The sequence below is a fragment of the Cherax quadricarinatus genome, chromosome 15, assembly GCF_038502225.1.
Source record: "Cherax quadricarinatus isolate ZL_2023a chromosome 15, ASM3850222v1, whole genome shotgun sequence".
Classification (NCBI taxonomy): Eukaryota; Metazoa; Arthropoda; class Malacostraca; order Decapoda; family Parastacidae; genus Cherax; species Cherax quadricarinatus.
In genome coordinates this window covers 2,761,141-2,777,424 of record NC_091306.1, presented here as the reverse complement: position 1 = coordinate 2,777,424, position 16,284 = coordinate 2,761,141, and the positions used below count along the sequence as shown (strand labels likewise).

The following is a 16,284-nucleotide window of genomic DNA, read 5'->3' as shown; positions in this document are numbered from 1 at the left end:
TTGTTGACTCTGTTGAACAAACGTCGTAAAGCCATTGCTTTACCAGGTGAGAAGATGGGTATAACGAACTTATTGTCCCATCGTATTCCACTTGAACCTGGTACTAGACCTATCTACATACCTGCGTACAGAATGCCTCATTCACAAGTTGCTGTCGCAGAAGAATTGATCAATCAAATGCTTGATGATGGAGTTATTGCACCTAGCAATTCCCCTTGGAATGCACCCTTGATACTAGTACCTAAGAAGGATGGTACTTGGCGTCCAGTAATTGACTTTAGGAAGTTAAACGCAAAAACCATTCCAGATCGCTTTCCACTCCCTGTACTGGGTGATCTTTTACGTAATATCGGAGATAACAAAGTCTTTTCAACCCTGGATTTGGTACAAGGGTTTTGGCAAGTCCCTCTTCACGAGGACAGCCAAGAACTAACTGCATTCTCCACTCCTACAGGTCATTATCACTTCCTCCGTATGGCATTTGGATTATGATCTTCCCCTATCACGTTCTCAAGGCTCATGACTAATATCTTTAGAGGTCTCATAGGTAATGCACTTATGGTGTACTTAGATGACGTAATCGTCATGTCTAAAGACGTGGATACACACTTGAAAAGACTTGATGTAGTACTTGGTAAGCTTGAAGAAGCCAATTTAAAGATCAAACTGTCAAAATGTCAATTTTTCAGATCAGAAATTAAGTTTCTTGGTCACGTAGTCACTCCTAGAGGGGTTACGACTGACCAAAGTAAAGTAACTGCAGTACTAAATTTTCCAACTCCCAAAACTGCTGATGCCGTAAGATCCTTTGTGGGCTTAGCAGGTTTTTATAGATCTTTCATTGCCAATTTTTCTTCCATAGCTGCTCCTCTAACTGAGTTGCTTAAGAAAGATGCTCCTTTTGTTTGGACCTTCCGTCAAGAAAGAGCATTCCAGACTCTAAAAGAAAAGCTAACATCTGCTCCAATTTTGAAATTTCCAGATTTTTCTAAGCCTTTCTATCTGACAACTGATGCTAGTTCAATTGGCATAGGTGCCGTACTAGCTCAGAAGACCGATGGCAAGTACAACGCAGTTGCATTTGCTAGCCGAGTCCTTACAAAGGCTGAACGTAATTATACAGTAACTGAGCAAGAAGCTTTAGCAATAGTATGGTCTTTAAAGCACTTCCGAGACATTATTTATCAGTACTCTGTTCATGTCTTGACAGATCATGCTCCACTGATACCCTTATTCCAGAACAAACAACCTACTGGAAGGTTAGCCAGATGGACCTTGACTATCCAAGAGTTCAATCCCACCTTTGAGCATTTACCTGGCAAGTCAAATGTAGTCGCAGATGCCTTATCGCGACATGTTAGTATAGTAACTGCAGACCCTCCATTTAGTGCTGAAGATGTAAAGAATGCTCAACGAACAGATCCCATGTGGTCTGGTGTGATTCGATTCCTGCTCCAGGAAGATCTTATTCTGAATGTGAAACCACCAGCACCCATCAGTGACTTTGTCATGAACCAAGAATTACTGTATCGAACAGCCGAGTTGGGTACTCCTAGCAGAAGAGTATACCAGTTAGTAATTCCACAGTCACTAGTGAATGTAGCCTTACAGCTAGTTCACGATGTACCAGGTGTTGCACACCCTGGTATGGATCGTTCAGTAAAACAAGCCAGATTGAAATACTTTTGGCCTCGTATGGCAACTGATATTTCTGAGTATGTTAAGAAATGTAGTGTCTGCATGCAACATAAAGGCAATGCTAATGGTCCTAATCCAATCCAAGTGTATCCGACTACTAGCGAACCTTGGGAAAGAGTTGCGCTAGATTTGTTAACTAATTTCCAATGTTCCCTCCAAGGTAACAAACATCTGTGTGTTATGGTAGACCATTTCACCAGATATTGTGAGTTAGTTCCTATTGCAGATAAGACTGCCGAGACAGTAGCTAAAGCGTTTAAAGAACGCATTATCTGCAGGCATACCACCCCTAAGTCCCTAGTAACAGATAATGGAGGTGAATTCTGTAATGAAATTCTTGAAAATTTGTGTACCTTGTACAAGATCTCTAAATCCACCATTGTTCCTCATCATCCTGCCAGCAATGGGTTAGCGGAACGAACCAATAAGAAAGTACTTGATGTCTTGAGAGCCACTATCAATCCCAACAGTGAAACTTGGGATGAAGTTATACCTGATGTGCAGTGTGCTATAAATTCTGCTTACAATGTTTCTATAGGTGACACTCCACATTATGCATTGTATGGTGTAGATAAACGTTTGCCTTATGAGTTGTTATATTCTAATCCGAAACCAAATTACAACCCTGATGATTTCGTAGCAACTCGTACCAGCTTAGCTCAAAGTGTTTTTAGAAGAATCCGTGAAACACTTCATAAATCAACAGCTGAATTTACAAGAGTCGCAAATACTCGAGTAAAGCCATCCAAAATCAAAGTAGGTTCGAGAGTTATGCTGACTAATTTTAACAAAACGTCTGCAATGCCAAAGCTTGATCAAAAGTTTGTTGGTCCTTATCGCGTAGTTGAACATATCACTGGTAATAAGTATAAGGTTAGAGAGATTAGTACTGGTCAGTATAAAGAATCGCATTTGGATCATATGAAGTTAGTATGTGATGATAATGATGTTCCAACGCAGACTAATGTGACAGACTCTGACAATCCTCCTGATCCTGTATTCTCTTCCTCTGATACTCAGTCAGATGATCAACCTGAATGTCGTTATTCCCTACTTACACGACAGGTATTGAGAAATCCTCAAGTATCATTTGTAACTTCCAATTCAGATTTGCCTCAAATACAGCATGAGCTAGCCAATGCTACAGAGTTTGATCCTCCCAGAGATGACACCCATTCTGCATATGTCAATCACACCCTAGCAGAGTTGGGGTTAAATGTAAATAACCTGTATAGATGAATAATTACAGTATCAACTTATCAGTATTCAAGAATTTTTTTTTTTTGTGTTCGTGTTCTCTCCGCATTCTGAGAGTTAACAGTCTAGATTTGCGTGCACCGAATCTGCCTTTCTGTTAAACACTCTTTCTTTGTATATATTCCTTCCTCAGAATCCGTAGATCACATGAATACAGATCGATCGATCAAAATTTTTGTTTTTATCACTTGTAATCTCAACGTTGAGTTCGTTGTTCATTTGTTGAGTTTTAAGTTGTACTATAGTATACCTTGTATTGCATTACAGTTTCAGTTACGTACGCTTTCATTCTAATGTTCTACTTATGTATCTATAATGTTTAATGTTGTGTACTTTGACATTGTATAGAATCAGCCCAAGCCGTATACCTGCCATCTCTAGTTTGTATTAGTTGTATGTCGGGACGACATACGTTAGCGTCGCCGAGCTCTCAGTAGCAGTAACCAGTTACCAGTAACCTGTCCGTTGACTCAACGACCAACCGTCTTGAGTCACGGTCTTTCATATTGTGCTGAGCTGACACTATTTCAAAAGACCCCACTGGGTGCTGGGCAGACGGCTAGTCAGTTTTACGAGTGTAACCAAGGAGATAGGTAACGGCTGCGAGCTCCCTCCACATAACAGCAATTATAAGTAATAACAGCCTACGTGAGTATTTCTTCCCTAATCCACGTATCGAACTCCCACATGATACGTGCGGAAAAGGGAATTACCAACAAATCTCTAGCTTCCTTCAAGAAGGAACTGGATAAGTTCCTCAAATCAGGCTTTGATCCACTGAGCCCCGTCTGGGACCTGGCAGCAGGGTCGTTAATCCCCCAAAGTCATCCTTTACATATCCTTCAGATGAGGAACAACGGCAGAGTGAGGACAACAGACAGCAGTGTGAGAATCAACAATCGTAGTGTGACAACATACAACTGCAATGTGAGGCCCAACATACAAGAGCAGTGCGAGGGACAACATACAATGGCAATGGGAGGGACAACAGACAACGGGAGTGCGTGCGTGGCAGACGTTAAGGGTCTTGGATATAAAACGATGACAGGTAAAAAGAGAGTCCGCTGACGGAAATTGCTTCATAGGTGTCCATTGTGCTGGTGAGGGTAGTTACTGCGCTGCCCGATTTGCATTGTAATAGTCGCTCCGAGACACATTTACACGAACTTCAAGCCAACTTATTTTTTTACGAGAGAGAGAGAGAGAGAGAGAGAGAGAGAGAGAGAGAGAGAGAGAGAGAGAGAGAGAGAGAGAGAGAGAGAGAAACTCAAGAGAAAAAACTAAGTTTAAAAGTCTTAGAAGTAAAATAAATCTAGCTTCCCAGATTAGTTTAAGCCAACTACTGTCTCCCACTAAGGCCACATTCCCATCGGCCCCAGAGGTAAACAAACCAGCAACGTACGAGGGGAGATGGCAATACTTAGTGAGTAGCATCACCGACCAATCAGAGAGCGGCCCAGCGTGACGTCACCTGCAGGAAGAGCAATAGGCGACGCTCTGGACCCGGGGCCAACCACTGATACCATAACTAATACACCAGGAGCAGCAGGTTATGGTACCTGGTGACGTCTATCGATACACTCCGTTCACAGCCTTCAGTGACGGCACGCGAATACACGGAGCGTGTAAACGCACTCCGTGTGCACACAAGCAAATCACAGAGATTCGCGACTAATGGATAATTCACACACCAACTTACATTTTCAAATGTAAGATTTTTGAGAGATTTACATAAAGAGATATCGCATTTTTTACATTAGTATCGCCTGAGAAGAGCCTCTAGTTAAAACCGAAAATATTAGCGTTATTTTTGTAGTGTGTGTACTCACCTATTTATTGTTGTAGGGGTCGATTCATAGCACCTGGCCCCGCTGAGCCGCTACTGGCTTCACTCTCTTCTGGCTGGGTGAGCCCTACCACACCTATTCGTCAAGCTATGTATGGATCCTGCCTCTATCCCTTAGCTGTATAAGTCGTTCCACTTCCTGACCTTTCAAAAGCTGAAGAAGTATTCCCTACATCCTTGTGACTCAACTCTGGTCTAAATTTCCAACTGTGACCTCATATACCTTAGACCCGTCTCTTAAACTCTCCCTGTCCACCCTTTCAATTCCTCTAAGTATTTTGTACGTCATACTCGTGTCACCTCTGGTCTTTATGTCGTCTAATGTCGTCAGGTTTAGCTCCTCTAACGCCTCCTCATAGATTATATCCCTCACCTCTGGGACTATCTTCACTGCAAGCTTTTGCCCCTTTTCCAATCTATTTATGTTTTACCAGATTCGGGTTCCATACTGGCGCTACCTACTCCAAAATGGGCTTAACATAAACCGTCTATAAAGTCTTGAGTGCCTCCTCGTGACGTTCCTGAAAGAAACCCTTAAATTTGCCAGTCTAACGTTTGTTACAGCGGTTATACGATTGATGTGCGCCTCAGGTGAAATGCTCGTAACACTGTTTACCCCGAGGTCCTCTTTAAGGTTTACAGCCTTTGTCCACCGAACCTCTACACTGTTTCCGTATGCCTTTGCCCTTCTCCGATTTTCCTAACTCTGTATCTGCTGGGGTTAAAATCCAATAGCAGCTTGTCAGACCAATCCTGCAGCTTGTCCAGATCCATTTGTAGTCTTTCCTGGTCTACTCCTGTCTGCATTCTCCTCATTAGTTTCACATCAATTGTGAACAGGGACAATTTTGACTAGATTTCCTCTGTCAAGTCGTTTCATACACAAAAAACAGTACTGGTTCAAGTAACTGTATATATTTATATATATACTTATTTTATTAAGACATCGGCCGTTTCCCACCAAGGTAGGGTGGCCCGAAAAAGAAAATCTTCACCATGATTCACTGCATCACTGTTTTGTCAGAGGCGCACTTACACTACAGTTATAAAACTGCAACATTAACACCCCTCCTTCAGAGTGCAGACACTGTACTTCCCATCTCCAGGACTCAAGTCCGGCCCGAATGTATATATATATATATATATATATATATATATATATATATATATATATATATATGTGTGTGTGTGTGTGTGTGTAATGTCCCTTTTGCTATACACCACCACTACAAAGCTCTTCACCCCCCCCAGTGTCCCTTTGCTATTCGTTTGCCATGTATACTAAGGGGTAATAATGTGCCCTTTGTTACATAACATCAATAGAATCCAATCACTTAGCTGGATTCCATTATTACTTCTAACTGATCAATAATTTATGCACTGAGTATCTTTACTGAGGAACAAAGGACATACAAGAAGCATGCAACAAGCAGCTCAGATGGCAGCCTCGGGATGGCAGATTCAGGATGGCAGTCTCAGGATGGCAGCCGCGGTATGGCAGCCTTAGAATGGCGGCTACAAAAAAAAATTGTAAACGAGACCCTACGAAAAACAGGGGCGCCATGGGCAAAATAAGACAGCACTGTGTCAGCAACCGTGGCCCAAGACTCTTCAACCGGCTACCAGCAGATGTCAGAAATATTGCCAGAACAATTATAATTTGATTATCTCAGGTAGTGATTACGTTTTCTCTTGACAATGTAATCACCACCAACAGTTTCGTTGTCCAGGTAGTCACAACTGCAAGAATGACGAGAAGTAACAAAGTTCTGAAGATTTTATTTAGGACATGTTTCGCCCTTCAAGATATCTAGGTCCTGGAGAGCGAAACGTTGCCACAATAAAATGTCGCATTAGTTGCACTTGTGTCATTTTACCCAACATATTGACGATAATTCTACCAATATATAAAGATTGTATCTTCATCATAACATTGCTCAACCTACTGGGCTTCCAGCCCATACATAAACAAGAGCCATTTCTTGGGCCCAGACTTTTCCTGCTGTATGTCAATACTCTGTCGAGGGAATTAGATTCCTGCGCATTAGTACATATGTGAATAGTCTGGAGGAACCCTAACAAGGAGATGTACAGTTCGATACTTAACCCACACCGTGGTCAGGAGACTTAAGTGCGCACACGCACACACACACACAGAAAGAGAGAGAGGGGGGAGGGAGGAACCCTCATCTCGTCAAGCATATAAGAAAACTGTAAAGGTTCACAGGTTTGCGATAAAACTTGCCGCATAAGTTGCACAACTGAGAGAGGAAGATATGTTAAGGGAAACCAGAGGAGGCATTATTATGCCTTGTAAAATACACATAGCCATAAGACAAACTGAATATGGATAGACTACTGCAGATGGTGGAGCAGGAAGGGATACAACAGGAAACTAGAAGTTCCGTTGAGTCAACACGGACATGAGAAGGAATCCCCTTAGTGTGAGGGTAGTGAACAAGTGAAATGAGTTAGACATGGTTATGAAAGAATGCAGTGAAGTTTAATTCTGATCATGAATTTATTCGTAAATATGACCTAGTGCAAAAGATATGGGAGAAAGAAAGACCAGTTAATCGAAGACCCGGCTCCTAATACTTACACGACAGCTGATCCCCAGACAATCATTACAGGAGCTGCTAGTTTAACAAATAAGACATGTCACAGCCCATGAACTAGAGCTCAATGTCCGTAAAAACAACTAGCATAACCCAACATTCTGTCAACACCAACGGCCGGTGGTGCCTGATTTCACACATCACCTTGTCAACACCGGCAGTCAATACTGTCTCTCAGTCTCAACCTCACTCGCTTTCACATGCTAAATGAATCCTAGACAAACTAATAAGCGCTCCCTCCCGCTCACACTAACCCCACAAATCTATAATGAGACAGATGGCAGTCCATCAGTATTGGTGTGGTAAGACGCAGGACTCGAGGCGCCGGCAAACCCACTAGGATTACCACACTACATTCCAGAGAACGTACGCTGGCCCCCGATAAAGTGTATCTTACTCGCCGTTCCTCAGTCCCCTGATGATGATTGTGTCTCCCTCTTGCAAGATGAATGAATATTCCGTCAGCACTGATGAGGTTAATGTGCGCCACCAACCCATATAGGAGTACACGAGACATGAAGCTCGTTATGTAGAGGACGTGGTTGGTAATAAGCTCCATTCACTCGTACACTGAGGTATGGCCTGCCTGCCATTCACATATCACACGAGTCAACAAACACATTCAACACTAGTGTATGCGTCACATAACCTCCCCCCCCTCTCTCTCTCTATCTCTCTCTCAACTTTTTGCGTGGCATATTTAGTGGAATAAAATCCCCTAAAAAATGACTGCACATATTGTCAAATAACTAACTTCCCACACATTTCCCAATGAGATGTGATGGAATCATTTCCAAACATATTCCATATGCAGCGTGGCAAACATGAGACAAATCTAATATGACAACAAACGTCAACAGAGAGAGAGAGAGAGAGAGAGAGAGAGAGAGAAACCCAGGTGTTGGCCTGTCCTATTTCGCCCTATCGGTTTATCATGTGCATCCTTTATACCTTTAATACACCTTTGATATACCTTTGATGGATTTCGAGAGTTTTCCTACTCCTGAAGTCCGACTCAGGACCAGGATCATTTGGTGCTTGCCTGGTCAACCTGACTGTTGATGCTGATGGCCCTTTGGCTCATATATCCATCACGGCATGTTTGACCTGGCACTTGTTAAGTTTTCTCTTGAAGACTTCTAACCTTGTTCCAGCAATATTTCTGATATCTTCTGGTATGATGTTAATAAAACTGGGCGCACGGATGTTGATACAATGCTCTCTCACTGTGCTCACGGCGCCCCTGCTTTTAATGGGTTTATTTGACATTTTCTTCCTTGTCTCTCACTCCATCATATTATGGCAATGAGAAGTATATATTATTGTGTATCTCCCTTCCAGAGAGTATATATTTAAAACTTTGAGGTGTGTCCAGTGATTTAAATACCTTAATGGCTCTATGCAAGCCATACATGATATGTACCTGTTCGATCTTACATCTCTTCCAGAGTCGTTCCCAAGAGTGCACACCTACTCAATTCTAAGAATAGTCTGAAAACACTTGGACCTCTTCATATTTCTAAATACCATCAGGTAAGACCTCCACTCGTTTGTAATGTGGTTGAAGGATGATTTGAGATTCACTAATCTGTCATACACTGTCCAAATTACAATGTTGGTGTGGTCCTCCGGGTAATATGTTCGATGCGATGTTCACTTTTAATCCTGTTTTTTTCATTAGTAATTGGTTTCTTGTCTCTTAGTCTGCTTGTCTCCGGTATTCCTTCGCCTTCATCAAATTACATAACTTTGTGATTATTTCAGGTATAGATGCCTCCACGGGCCGATCTAGTTGGTAGTTTGGGGCATCTGGCTGTTAGTGCTTGCAGCTCATCGACCGTCGAAAGTAGCACAGTAATGTATCGGTTAACACAGATAGACAAAATCATCCAGGGAAGTACCTCCATCTCTTCATACAAGTGTGAATTAAAAGCCTGTTAAACGTTTTGCACTCTGACATGCTGCATAATCACCTAAAATGATAGGTAAGTTGTACAGATAATTACTTATATTCATTATTTAATAATTCTTATTATTAATAAGAATTATTAATAATTCTTATTAATAAGAAATATTATTAATTCTGAAACCACCAATAGGTGCAATTGCCCTACTGAAGGCAAGAGTCCGTTGGTAAGTCCTCTTATAGTTGACAGTAAGAGTTGAAAAATTTTGGATCCTTGATACTGACAGTCACTCTTGCTTTTCACTGGGGGGGGATTATTTTGTACCGTCTATCGTGTTTCCAGCTCTGGTCAAGTATTTTTTTTCATTGTGCACATTTGGATGCAGCACCCTCATACATCTTCCAGGTGTAACTTGTATTCTCTACGTGTTCTGGGAGAATAATTTAAAAATTTTTAGGAACACACACACACACACACACACACACACACACACACACACACACACACACACACACACAAATCAACCTCAAAACATGGAAAGAGCAAAAATAAAGTTTACGAATTAAGTCGTTGTTTTGGTTAGCAGGTGAGGCAGAGACTGGTGGAGAGACCTTGCCTGGGGCAAATAATTTAATCAAGGAAGTTGAGTGAAATTTCAGAGGCAGACACAGCCACCTGATTACATCTTATTACTGAACAAGCAGACTAGAACCCATCGTGCAGCAGCGAGGATCCTTACCTATAACCACCAGATTATGCTGTTTACTGAAGCTCTTTACCTATAGCCACCACCTACCGATTGAGTGTGGTACCTTACCTATTTACACTTAGGTGTGGCACCTTACCTGCTGAAGCTTATTTGCACAGAGTTTCTCCTTAGATTCACTCGTACAGGTAGAATATAAAAAATGTGTTAATTTTTTTGTGCTAGTCCTGTGTGCTACAGCTCTTGCAGACGAGTTCGTGTCTGAGTTATCATTTGTATTCAGCACGGTGAAGATAGTATGCAGAAGTATGCATGAATGATCTTCTGTAACTAAAATAGTTGTTGGCTAGATTTAATGTGTCTTATGATTATCATGATAGTCTTTTGTAATGTTATGCAACAATCTTGTTGTTTTTAAAAGATCAGCCATATTAGCTAAAACTGTGCTGGCAAAGTCTCTGATTCCTTCGACAGTACTTCCCTTTAACAAGAGCCAGACGAGACAGAGAGAGTAGAAGGGTGGGTGGATGTCTGTTTGCGAGGAAAGGGAGAGAGGGAGAGAGGGTGCAGCTAGGCAGCCACGGTGGTGTGAACTCAGAGTCAGGCTGGTGTTATTCTTCTAGAGAAGTGGCCAAACTTCCTGTGTATGCTTCTTCAGATACTTTTATTGTCAATACATATTCCCAATACTTTCATTATTAAAGTAATAAGTAATTGCAAATATTATATATCACTTTTGAATTATCCTCTGGTTGTATCTTTCTATATACTAACATGGGACTGGAGAAAGCGGCGGTAAAATGAATCAGTTGGTGAGGAGAAAGTGTCCCACCAACCAGCAGACTTAATGATTAGTAACAAGGAGTGGAGAGTCGCTCACACCATTGGGTATAAGTAATGGTCTGCTAAGGGGGTAAGAGAGGAGGTTCATTTTTCTCCCTGTGAACAAGATTTGAATCTTGAACCTTCCTAACTCCACGGGTGGGAATGCGTACGTATTTTAACGTTGGTATTCTCGTCCAGCTTCTGCTCTGCCAGGCACGTCGCGCGCATTTTTATTTCTTTATTTGAGGTTAAATTCGTAAGTTTATTCACGTACAGGTATACATAAATAGTTACATACATTGCAGCATATGTGTAGATTACCTACGATAACCCGAAAAAGTCAAAGTGACTTATTTCCATTGGGTCCTTGGTTGTATAAGTTCACGTAACCTAAGTTAACGAAAAGCAGTCTACAAACAACACTTCACAAAAAAATGACCACGGGTGATGAGTAAGAAAACGAACGTGACAAAACATGGATAGCTTGAGGGGTGTCTCCGCTCCCTCGTGAGTTCCCAGGGGAAGACCGAGGGGCTGCGAACATGGGGGTGACGGCACGCAAACCGAGGGTGATAAGAATAACGGGCAAAGTGGGCAATTGGATATTCAACTTTCCGACAGATAGAACGCAAAAAGTAGCAGTAAACAGAGCAAAATCCAACAGTGTGGTAAAAATCTTAGTACCCCAAGGCTCTGTCCCTGGTGCTTCTACTTTTCTCAATGAACTTAGCCCACCACAGCACCGTATCATCCTTTGCGGATGATACTAGGATCTGCATGAGGCTGTCATCTGCTGAGGACGCGGTTAACCTCCAAGAAGATATAAACAAAGTTTTCCAGTGGGCAACGGTAAACAATATGATGTTCAATGAGGACAAATTTATGGAAAACTGGAGGAGATAATAACTAGAACAGAGTATACTACTGACTCCGGCCATACAATAGAGCGGAAAAATAATGTAAGGGACCTGGGAGTAGTAATGTCTGAGGATCTCACTTTCAAGGATCACAACAGTGCCACGATCGCACGTGCAAAGAAAATGATAGGATGGATAATGAGAACTTTCAAAACGAGAGATGCCAAGCCCATGATGATCCTTTTCAAATCACTTGTTCTCTCTAGGCTGGAATACTGCTGTACATTAACATCTCCATACAAAGCGGGTGAAATCGCAGATCTAGAGAGTGTACAGAGATCCTTTACTGCACGTATAAGTTCTGTCAAGCACCTTAACTACTGGGAACGCTTGGAAGCACTTGACTTGTACTCGTTGGAACGCAGGAGGGAGAGATATATAATCTACACTTGGAAAATCTTGGAAGGAATGGTCCCAAATCTGCACACAGAAATCACTCCCTACGAAAGTAAAAGACTGGGCAGGCGATGCAAAATGCCGCCAATAAAAAGTAGGGGCGCCACTGGTACACTAAGAGAAAACACCATAAGTGTCCGGGGCCCAAAACTGTTCAACAGCCTCCCATCAAGCATTAGGGGAATTGCCAATAAACCCCTGGCTGCCTTCAAGAGAGAGCTGGACAGATACCTAAAGTCAGTGCCGGATCAGCCGGGCTGTGGCTCGTACGTCGGACTGCGTGCGGCCAGCAGTAACAGCCTAGTTGATCAGGCCCTGATCCATCGGGAGGCCTGGTCATGGACCGGGCCGCGGGGGCGTTGATCCCCGGAATAACCTGCAGGTAACCTCCAGGTATGGCCGGGCTCAGAGAGAAAGGTATATATATCCTCACAGCAGACTTAGATAAAAACACCAACTACAGTTTCGTATCATCATTTGCGGATGACACCAAAATGAGCCTGAAAAATCACATAAGCAAATTTTTCCAGTAGGCAGCAGAGAATAACATGACATCCAGCTGCTAAGGAGCACAGTATGCAAAACCCAGTAGGATCATTAAATAGAACAAAAGGAACACGTGAAAACCCTTAAAGGAACTGTGTCAGCTGACCTTGTTCTTAAAGAACACAATACATTAAATGTGACGACAGCCAGGAAAATAACGGGGAGAATATAAACTTCCAAAATAAAGAAAATAGTGCCAATGGCGACACTATTCAAATCGCTTGTGCAGGGGAGATATCGGAGTTGGAATAGATACAGAGATCATTTACAACACTAACCGTGCCAGTAAAACATTCAAATTACTGGGGACGCCTCACTCCTGAGTATATACTCGCTGGAGTGGAGGAAAGAGACATACATGATAATATTTATGTGGGAAGTACTCGAGGACCTATTGTTAAATCTGCACACTAGCATAACATATTAGAGAGAGATGGGAGAAAATGTACAATAAACGCAGTGAAAAGCAAGGACGCCGTGGACATAATAAGAGAACACTGCATCAACATTCGTGATTCCAGACTATTCACTATCTTACTAGGATCTATTATAAACACTGCAGGAACAAGTGTAGAAGTCTTCAAAGAAAAACTGGACAAGAATCTCCACTGAATATCGGATTAACCAAGTTGTGATGGATCTGTGGGCCAGTGGGCCGCAAACAGCAACAGCTTGGTTTACCAGGCAAGCACCAGACAAGCCTGGCCAAGGACCAAGCGCCGGAAGTAGGGAAACTCGTGAAATTGGGACTCCGAGGGGAGGATAAGAAGAACCCTTAGAGGATTCAAGAGGGGAGGAAAACCTGGGTCCCGGTGGGAGAGAGATATTTAGAACCCTCATTTTGCCTATTAGTAAAGCAATTAATAACACATTCGCTAAAATGGATCAGCGTAAAACTTCCTAATTAACATTATCCACATAAACAACTCGAGAAAAAAAAAAAACCTTTATATCCTCCCTTGAAGCAGTGTTACGCAGCCGAGCCAGCAACACATCCCCAGGCAGTAAAACCATAAAGGAGACACAATCTATCACCTGTGGTCGGCTGGTCCCATCCATTCATAAACACAGCCCACGACACCCACACAATGGGGAGGAGGGGGGAAGGGAAGGGTTGTAAACACATTCATGACTGAATGGACCCTCTTACCCCTCCCCCTCACCCAATCCCCATACACCTCATGCCCCGGCAATCCATTTGCATCTACCTTTTCGTAACATCGCTTCCATCCCCTTCCCCCACTTAGTGATTAGATTCCTCCAGTGTTTAGATTCCTCCAGTGTAGCAAGGTATCAACACTCTTTACGAGGGCCGCGACTTTGTGAAGTTGAATGGCAGTGTGAAATGGGTTGCGAAGTCAGTTTAAGCCACTGATCACAGTGTCATGCTGTAGCCTAACAAGTGCACCATTTGGTGGTCAGGTTATTATCAAGGTGTCACTGTTTAAAGACATGATGATAATCCCTCGAGTAAATGAGTTCCTGGACCCAGTTCGAGAATTCCCTATAAAGAGTCGCAAAAATATGCACGCTCAGTATACTCTGGAGGAAGATCTTAGATCTCGGTGAAAGTCCAGAGGTCTTAGGGCAGACAGCTATTCTGCACACAGGAGACAGTAAAGCACTATCACACATTCACATATAACTAGCATTTAAGAGGGAGGAAAATAACAGCAACGTTTAGGTCCGTCTTGGGTCCTTGACTACTACTACTGCTACCTTTACTTTCACTACTATTACCTATCCCATCTTTCCCCCGCCGCCTCTGGTAATATATTCTGTCCTGCTTACCTTCTCGCCTCAGTGTGACTCGTCAGTGGACCAACTCTGATCAAAATGTCATCACTACTCTCTCTCTCTTTCCTCAGTGGCTTTGTGACTTGTTTTTCTTCATTACACATCATAAATATCTTTGAGAAGATAGTGAAATGTCAAATTACAGTTTTTTTAAGTAAAACATGGCTTGACCAACACAAAATTCCAAAGAACAAATGGGATCTACACGGACGTCGTTAAGGCGTGTGAGAAATACAATCATGACGTGACAGCTCTTTGATGAGTTTCGAAAGTCTTTCTTCTCCCGGAGCCCGGCCATGGGCCAGGCTGTTGCTGCTGGAGACCCGCTGTCCCACATATCCATCACAGCCTGGTTGATCGGGCACCTGGTTAAGATACTTGTCCGGTTTCCTCTTTTTCCAGCAGTGTTTCTGACATCTGGGTATGATAAGAAAAGTAAGCAAATGTATATTCAATTCTGATTTTATGCAGAAAAAAAAAGAGTACTAGAAACGAAGCAAAATCTAGCCTTAACAAAGCAAAAAGTTAAATACCGCAAGGCACGGTCTTGGCTCCTCTGTTGTTTATCAAAGTAGATACAACTCAAAGATATACTAAAAAAACACAAACCAGAGGAAGTTAGACAGATACCTAAAGTCGGTACCGGATCAGTCAGGCTGTGGTTCGTACGTTGGACTACGTGTGGCCAGCAGTCACAGCCTCGTTGATCAGGCCCTGATCCACCGGGAGGCCTGGTCGTGGACCGGGCTGTGGAGGTGTTGATTCTGGGAATGCCCTCCAGGTAGACAGTTTCATACCATCCTTTGCGAACGATACCAAAATTAGCGAGAAAGTCATCTCGGTAGTAGACACCGAAAAGTGACAAGAGGATAATGAAAACTTTGAAAACAAAGCCTACTGTGGCCGTGGCCTGGTGTAAAAAGCTCTGGAGGTTACCTGGAGGTTATTCCGGGGATCAACGCCCCCGCGGCCCGGTCCATGACCAGGCCTCCCGATGGATCAGGGCCTGATCAACTAGGCTGTTACTGCTGGTCGCACGCAGTCCAACGTACGAGCCACAGCCCGGCTGATCCGGCACTGACTTTAGGTATCTGTCCAGCTCTCTCTTGAAGGCAGCCAGGGGTTTATTGGCAATTCCCCTAATGCTTGATGGGAGGCTGTTAAACAGTCTAACTACACACGGTGAAGGGTCCGGTTCGATTCCCGGCGAGCGTTGAAATATTGGACATGTTTCCTTACACCGGCTGTCTATGTTCACTCATCAGTAATAATGGGTACCTGGGTGTTAGTGGACTGGTGTGGGTCGCATCCTGGGACAAAACTGACCTAATTTGTCCGAAATGCTCTGCATAACAAGCGGCTTTCTATATAGTAGTATGTATTGATGTAAGCTAGGTCCTTGTACACGTACTTGTAAAAATAAAAAGATAATTATTGTCGCTCACTGCATCCAACAGCTAGACGGTTCTAGTGTCTAAAATACACGGAATACCTTCAGATATTTCCTAAGCATAAAATTAGACCCCACGTGATTCAAACTCTGGGATTACCCAAATATATTCCGAGACCACGAAGACGGAGCTGATGATCAGTGTGTGTAAAATGGAAGATGACAGCGACCATCTTGAAAAAGTGGCAGCCATCTTGAATATTTAAGTTACTCATCGACTGGATTTCAAGTGTGACTCAACGGGAATATCCACGACAAAGCAGCATTGCTTACTGGGAACCGTCAAACACACACACACACACACACACACACACACACACA

At 42.9% G+C, this 16,284-nt stretch overlaps 1 long non-coding RNA gene across 1 annotated transcript in view; it reads left to right on the top strand.

Annotated features, from left to right (window-relative positions):
* The window catches only part of LOC138852714 (uncharacterized), a 220,039-nt gene extending 210,640 nt beyond the window's left edge, over positions 1-9,399 (top strand). The window contains exons 3-4 of the long non-coding RNA XR_011392024.1: positions 8,868-8,952; positions 9,184-9,399. This is a non-coding gene — a long non-coding RNA (uncharacterized lncRNA). The remainder of the gene's footprint in view (positions 1-8,867; positions 8,953-9,183) is intronic.
* Positions 9,400-16,284: the final 6,885 nt, after the last annotated feature.